Raw genomic sequence first — 6,953 nt, 5'->3', positions numbered from 1 at the left:
GGTGATCAACTTAATGCCAGCTGGATTACATCAGCATGCATTGAGAGAAGATGCTCCACCTGAGGAGGGTTGCCAGGATAAATAGGTGGAGAAGAAGGGAGGTGTTAGAGGGATTGAGGCAATAAGGAGGCATTGTGGGTTCTCCTGGAGAAGCTTTGGTCTTCACATCGAGCATTGCTTCCTGGCTCCAGAGGGGAAGACATGTGCTGCCTGGTCTCCAGGATGAACTCGTCACGCTGCTTCCTGGCACGTACCCGACTGTGCTTGTCGTCAGAGGAGCTCGGGGCCTCATCGCTGAGGACAGCTGTGCTGCCTTTCAGGATAGCTCTGCTCTTTGTTGTGAGTGTGATTTCTCGGCTCCAGTGTAGAGCCCTCATCCCACTAGCACAGCTCCTTCATCCTGCTGGCATAGACTTTCTGGCTTCCACCACTGACCCTTGGGGTCTTCCCAGCATGGATCCGTAAAAGAGACTGGCGTGAGTCGTTCTTGTGGGCTCTGGACTTCCAGTTGGACTCGTGGAGGTGTTGTCCTGAGCTCTGGGTTTTTATCTGGACTCATGTGGGACATTGCCGTGGGATTTAGGCCCTTGACTAAATAATCTATGTCTTTGGTGTTGCGGATCGATTTCCTGCATTCTCCGGTGATTATTATAAAAATATTATAAACTCCATGTCCTGATCCTAGTTGTTCTCTGTGTACAATCCCTGACTACAACATAGGGGCTGGTGTGCTACACATTATCACTGGGGCAACAAGTCATCTATCTCCCTCCTTTCTCGTTTGTCCTTACTGAAGGCCAGCTTCCAAGAGGGAAAGGCCCCTCCCGCTGTGCATGGACAGAAGCACTGAGTCGGAGAAAATGCCAAGGAGGGCTTTCTCTCACCAGCACAAACAAAAGCACAGATTTCTGATTTTTCTCAGTCCTCCGCCTACATCAAAGCATGTCATGCAAGCTCTCCCAGCACTTCCCTGGAACCAGGCAGTGTCCAGTACCCTAGGTGGACAACCCAGAAAGACAAAGATTAAAAAGAAAGAGCATGCCCCCTGGTCCGCTCCCTCCATCTTCCGGCTCTTTGATTTCAAAATAAATAACTCATGAACATTTTCATCTCCATCACCCAATGGAGACAGAACTGACAACAGAGGAAACGTATTGATTAGGTGCCGTTCACAAACCTGTTCCCTCTTTTGTAAAAAACTGTAATTCAAGTGCTACGATTTTCAAGTCAGAGAAATACTAAATGGAGGTGTATTAGTCAGTATAAAAGACAGCCCCAAAATAACATCGCAGGGGTGGGATCATTTGGTGATCTACTCCTAAGGAGTTTTACGCATTTTCGGCCCCCAAGTTGGCAGGCTTTGCCTCCAGCTTCCAGATTTCGACTCCAGAATGTTTTTTAGGTTACAAAATGTGCTTGCGCTTACCTTTCCCCTGTGCTGAACTGTCTCTTTTGCATTTGGTGGTGCAGTTTTAAACCCAAAATTGATGACTTTTTAAAGTGCTGAGTCACTAGGATTGGAATGGCCTGAATTTTAGCTGTATCTGGACAGAGACAGGTGACCTGTGACTAGCACAAAAGCAATGTTCAGCATGTCTCTTAATGGGCTAAAAACAACAACCCCACCTGCCAGATGGCTCTCTAGGGGTGCGGAACGGTCCTTCCTTAGCTGCTTTTCCTGGTAACAGAAAAAAAGAGACTTCTGGGCCACCTGTCAAGATCCAGACAAGCCAAGAGACATTTAATACATGTCATGGAAACATTTCTTTCTCTTTCATAAATGAAACATTTTTGTTTCATTTATGAAAGAAAAAGATCATTCATTTCAGTGAACACATAAGACTTAAAAAGCATCCAAGAAGGATGCGTGTGTGACATTTTTGGGCCACATTAACATGATCACCATTAAGATCTCCTCAGTCCCAATCTCCAGAAAAGACATTCCCTCATAAATTTGGAGTTTTAATGAAGTGTTTCTTTTTTCCCAGCTAGACTATAGGCCATGAATTAGCATCATCTATCACCCTCTAGAGCCAGAGACTGAAAAATCCTCAGCCAATTCTTGTGGTAGCTTTGTGACTCCAGGGAGTCCAGGACAGATGAGTTACAAAGAAGCAAACGTCTTTCCTCAGGATGGTGATGTCCCCAAGCATGGGAGCTACATTTTCTTAGGTGGGAGGTACATCTTATGTCAATTATCAGAGTGACCCAAATGTCTGCCTGAGCTTGTGCCTGGCCAGAAGGGGCAGCTGGGAAATGCTCTTCCCCTAGGAATCTGTAATAACTTGTGCTCCCCAACAGAGGGGAGGGTGCAGGGATCTTTCGGTGTTAATATTTGGGTGCCCCTACACACATATACACGTATACCTATACATACATTCTCATATACCCACACGCCATACTCACACACAGAGGGTCTTAGATGCAGCTGCACACTGAATACATTTGTGTGGGAATTGCACAGCTCAAAGCAAAGCATTCAAGTCAGAACTGCTATTGGGCGATGGACACAAATGAACCAGGCAGTTAAGACCACACAGGCCAGCAGCGAGAAGATGTAAAGTTGTCCCAGAACAATTTATTTAAAACATTAGAATAATAATTTGTGTTTAGTTCTCACCAAGTATGGTACAGCACCAACTCCGTGCCCCTGCCAGTGCATTTCTTTCCACTTCCACCTCACAGACCCCTGGGGTCACCCTCCTCCCTCCCCTCTGCCTCCTTCACAGCTCTCCGAAGCCCACTCCTGCCCCTGCCCGGGCTGTGCCCTTACCCCGTGCTCCCAAAGCCTGGGCTGGGCACTGGGGGACCTGGTTTCTGGCACAGGTCCGGGAGAAGCCACAGGTGCTGTCTGGGGTCACCCTCCGTCTTCCCTCCCCTCAGCCCAGGTCCCTTCCCTGCTCTTCTCTGTCCTGGGAACTGGACCCCACGAGCAGCATCTCAGCTCCTGGCCCTGCTGTCCAGGTGGCTCCAGCCAGAAGAGTTTCTGCTGGAGGTCAAGGGCAGGAGGGTGACGTTCTTCCCCACACCGCCCTCCTATGCACACGGTGGCCACGGCCGTGGGCAGCCCTTCCCTGCACCCCGCAGGGTCCCCCAGGCCCCACAAACCCTGCCTTCCACAGCCCTCAGCCCTGAGGCTGCCGCAGCTTCCCTCTCCGCCTGGCCCCCTCCCGGCTCCCCCACCAGCCAGACTCCTCAGCCTCTCTTGTCATCTTGTCCTTCCCAAGACAGGGTCCCCCAGAGCCCCCAAACCCACCTCCTCACCTCACTCTGCTCCTCCTGCTGTGATGACCTCGGGGGTGACAGGCACACGAGGACTCCACAACCACACCCAGCCCAGCTGCTCTCCTGGGCTTCAGCCCTGTGATGCTCACGGGTGTCCATGGGCACCGGATCTCAGCCCCATGAATTCACCCCAAAGTATCCCTCTAGGTGTCCCTGCCTCAGTGCCTGGGACGCCATCCATCCAGGTTCACATGGGAACCCTGGTGGCACTTCCTGCCCCATCTTCCCCCTCATGGCTCTCACTCACTCCCATCGAGGCGGCCTCTGAACCCCTCTGGATGCTGGTTCACATCTTCCTCCTCTGTAGTTCAGAGGCCCACCTTGAGCTCACCCACATGATGCCTCCTCCACCTCCCAAGTCACCTGACCCTGGTCATCCCAGCCTGTGAACAGAGTGATCTTCCCCAAAGCAACATCGCGTCACATTCCTACTTAAGCCTCCTGGAGGCTTCTGAGGACACTCCTGGGTCCCTAACCTGCTGGTAACACCCTGGGACACATGTGGCAGCTGCAAGCAAGATTCCACAAAGTGGAGGCGCTCTAAAATCCAAAGGAGGAGCAGCAGCGAACCCACCATCCAGGCTGGGCTCTTGGCCCCTGTGGTTGCCATGGTGACGACCAACATGATGCAGGCAACAGGGCCTCGCTGTGGTCCTGGGGATGTGATGACAGTAATAAACTGAACACTGCGCCTTAATGGTCAAGGCTAATGGAGATGCTAAAGAACATGCTCTAATTCCTCTGTCCCTTGGTCAGCTGTTTCTCTGGCCAGCAGGTAGCCAGGCGCCTCCTCGTAGACCACTGGAACCCACCTTGCAGCAAGAAGCAAGCATCTCCCCTAGAAATCCGTGCACCCTGGAGCACCTTTGGCTCACACAGTCCTGTGCTGCTCTTGTCACCAACGTGGCAGGTGTTTGAAACCCAACACTGACATTCCTCCTATTTCTTGAAGGGAATCTCCTCCATATTTCCCCACATGTAATATTCCTGTTAAATATGCGGGTATATATGGTGACAGTGACTTTTCTGTGAGTACCAAAAGGGCTGGGTTGTGTAGGAAACGTACACAGACATCCTGATGTAGGCCACCCACACGCTGCAGAGCCCAAGTGACTGTCACATCACTGAGTTGGAGGAGCTCTTACCGAGCTGGTAGCTGGTCTTCTACCCATGGTGGGCATCACTTTGCAGCATCTCAGGCACCTGCTCAGGTTCCCTGTCCTGGAACACTTCAGGGGGAAGACTGCATAACTTAGCATGCTTCAGGTTGCAAATAGCAACACGAAATTCAAAATGGATTAAACATTGGAGCTATATATTGGCTTCTGCACTGGGAAATTATGGGTACTTAGACAAGTTCTGCCAGCTTTGGATGGTGGCCCAGGAAAATAAGTCCGTTGGCTTTCACCTGATCGTCCTCAATCAGTCACAGTGGAGATAAATATGACCCTGCCGTGGATCCATCTCTAGATGACTAAATTCTTTCAAGATAGAATACTTCTTCTGTATCAGTCAGTTTGGAAGCTTCAGAAAGCACCAATTCCTCAAGGTGGTGAACAGGACTTATGGGGATCCACATGCAGAGGCTTGGGTTCCAGGGCCTTCATGGTGAACAGGGAAACAAAATGCACACGCACAAACAGACGTACATATTCACATAGGCATGCACACACGGCATCAGCACATGTACAAGGATACCCAGGCCAGCATGACACACACGTCCCCACATACCAGCACACATTACACTCACGTAATACACATGCACTGGTGTGCACACGCATGTGCACACACAGAGTTAACACATGACTGTGTGCACACATTCCCCAGCTCACATGCAAAGTGTGTTGCAGATCCTTTCTGGAGCAAGAGCTCAGGTAAAATCCTTTCCCCGACCCTCAGCGCTGTTTCCCCACGCTGGGGTCGCAGCTCTAAAAGTCACACAACTAAACAGCTCAGGACCCCGTCTCGGATGCTCCTGAGGGGCTTCCTAGAGGCAGGGCAGAGCGAGAGCCAAGAGAACCACTGCGCTGTCCTCCAGGGGCTGCGGGCCACCTTCCTCCTGTCCCCAGCAACAGATAGAGTTGCCAATTATCAGAAAATAGGCGGCCCCTCTGGGACGGGCACGAAGCACTTTCCTGAGCGCGGCTCCATTCACCAAGCCCGGGGCTGTCCCAGGGGTGTCACTCCAAACTGGCTCTTGGCTTGCAGCCTCTTCATCATCTCCCTGAAATGAATTCCCTGAAACAGAGTTCTGGGTCCCTGTCCAGAACTTTCCTTTGCTTCTAATGGATATAAATTTCCCTAGAAGGATTCTAAGTCGCCCGCCGGCATTTTGGCTTCACAGCATCTGCATTACACATTTCAGAGCTCCCAACCTGTGTGTGTCAGGACTGAGAAGACTGGAGCTTCAGATCAGAAGAACTGGATCACCGCGCTCTGTGAAGCTTAAAGACGCATTTAATTGGGGCAATCCACATTCACTTGTAAGGACAATGAAACTGCTCAGCTGAAAAGTGATTCACTGGTCGGTCACAGAGTCATTCAGCAAGTATTTTCTGAGCTTCTACTCTGGGCAGCACACTGTTGGGTGTGACGGGCTGTACTAAGAAAAGTACCACAATTCAATTAAATGGAGCAAATAATGAGGAGTCCCTGCCATGCGCCAAGGACTCTGCCAGGCTCTGAGGGAAGGAGCCAGCCAGCTGCAGGTCTGAGCACTAAATTCAAACTCTGATGGCTAAGGGGGAGACCAGTCAGCACCGGGTGCTGTAGGGGCAGGTGATGCCTACGGGCCTGCAGGGCTCACCCTGCCTGGAGCCCACAGCTGGGAAGCGGGGGTGGCCTGGGAGGCTTGCACACCGACCCAGGCCAGGGCCCTCAGAACACAGCCAGCCCCGCCCCACTCAGGACCCCGGAAGTGAGGGGGAGGTGGCTGTCACTGCTGGGGGAGGGGCACAGGACGCTTCAGTCCCTCAGGATGCACTGAGGACTGTGGCCCTCATGGCATCCAGGGGGAGCACCTGGAGTTCACCAGGACATGAGGACTGCCCTGCCCCAGGAACATGACTGGACCAAGCTGTGAGCCACCTGAGCCAGCAGAGACCAGAAGGTGTGATGCGCGGCTGCCCCTCTGTGCCCAGCTGTCCCCATGCAGTGAGAGAGGACTCTGCGTGGCTACTCTCCTAGCTGCACCCTGTCATCTGTGAGGTCAATAAGTGGTCATGAAAAGTTAAATATCACAATGGAACTAATTTGCTATAATAAATATTAGCGATCCAGGTTTAGAAGAGGAGTGGCCCTCCACTAAGGGCCACCGATCTCCGTCTAGAGCCAGTGTGGGCTGGGCTGACCGGGTGACAGTGTCACTGGGGTCCTCTAGGAAGAGAACAGGGATGGTGCAAAGACCCTGAAGAGCCCAGAGGACCCCAAGTGTAACCAAGCAGCTCCAGCATCGTGGTGCAGTGGCAGAGAAACCTGGGGACAGTGAGGTGACCAGGGCTGATGCTGGGAGGGCAGGGCTGGTCCTGAAGGACAGGAAAGTAGGAGAGGAGAGGAGAGGAGAGGAGAGGAGAGGAGAGGAGAGGAGAGGAGAGGAGAGGAGAACAGAGGAGAGGAGAGGAAAGGAGAGGAGAGGAGAAGAGAACAGAACAGAACAGAGGAGAGGAGAG

Source organism: Cavia porcellus, unplaced genomic scaffold (genome assembly GCF_034190915.1).
Source record: "Cavia porcellus strain 051 isolate PalLab524CR breed Dunkin Hartley unplaced genomic scaffold, mCavPor4.1 scaffold_5, whole genome shotgun sequence".
NCBI lineage: Eukaryota > Metazoa > Chordata > Mammalia > Rodentia > Caviidae > Cavia > Cavia porcellus.
The sequence above is the reverse complement of the archived record's forward strand: the minus strand, read 5'-3'. Positions refer to the sequence as shown.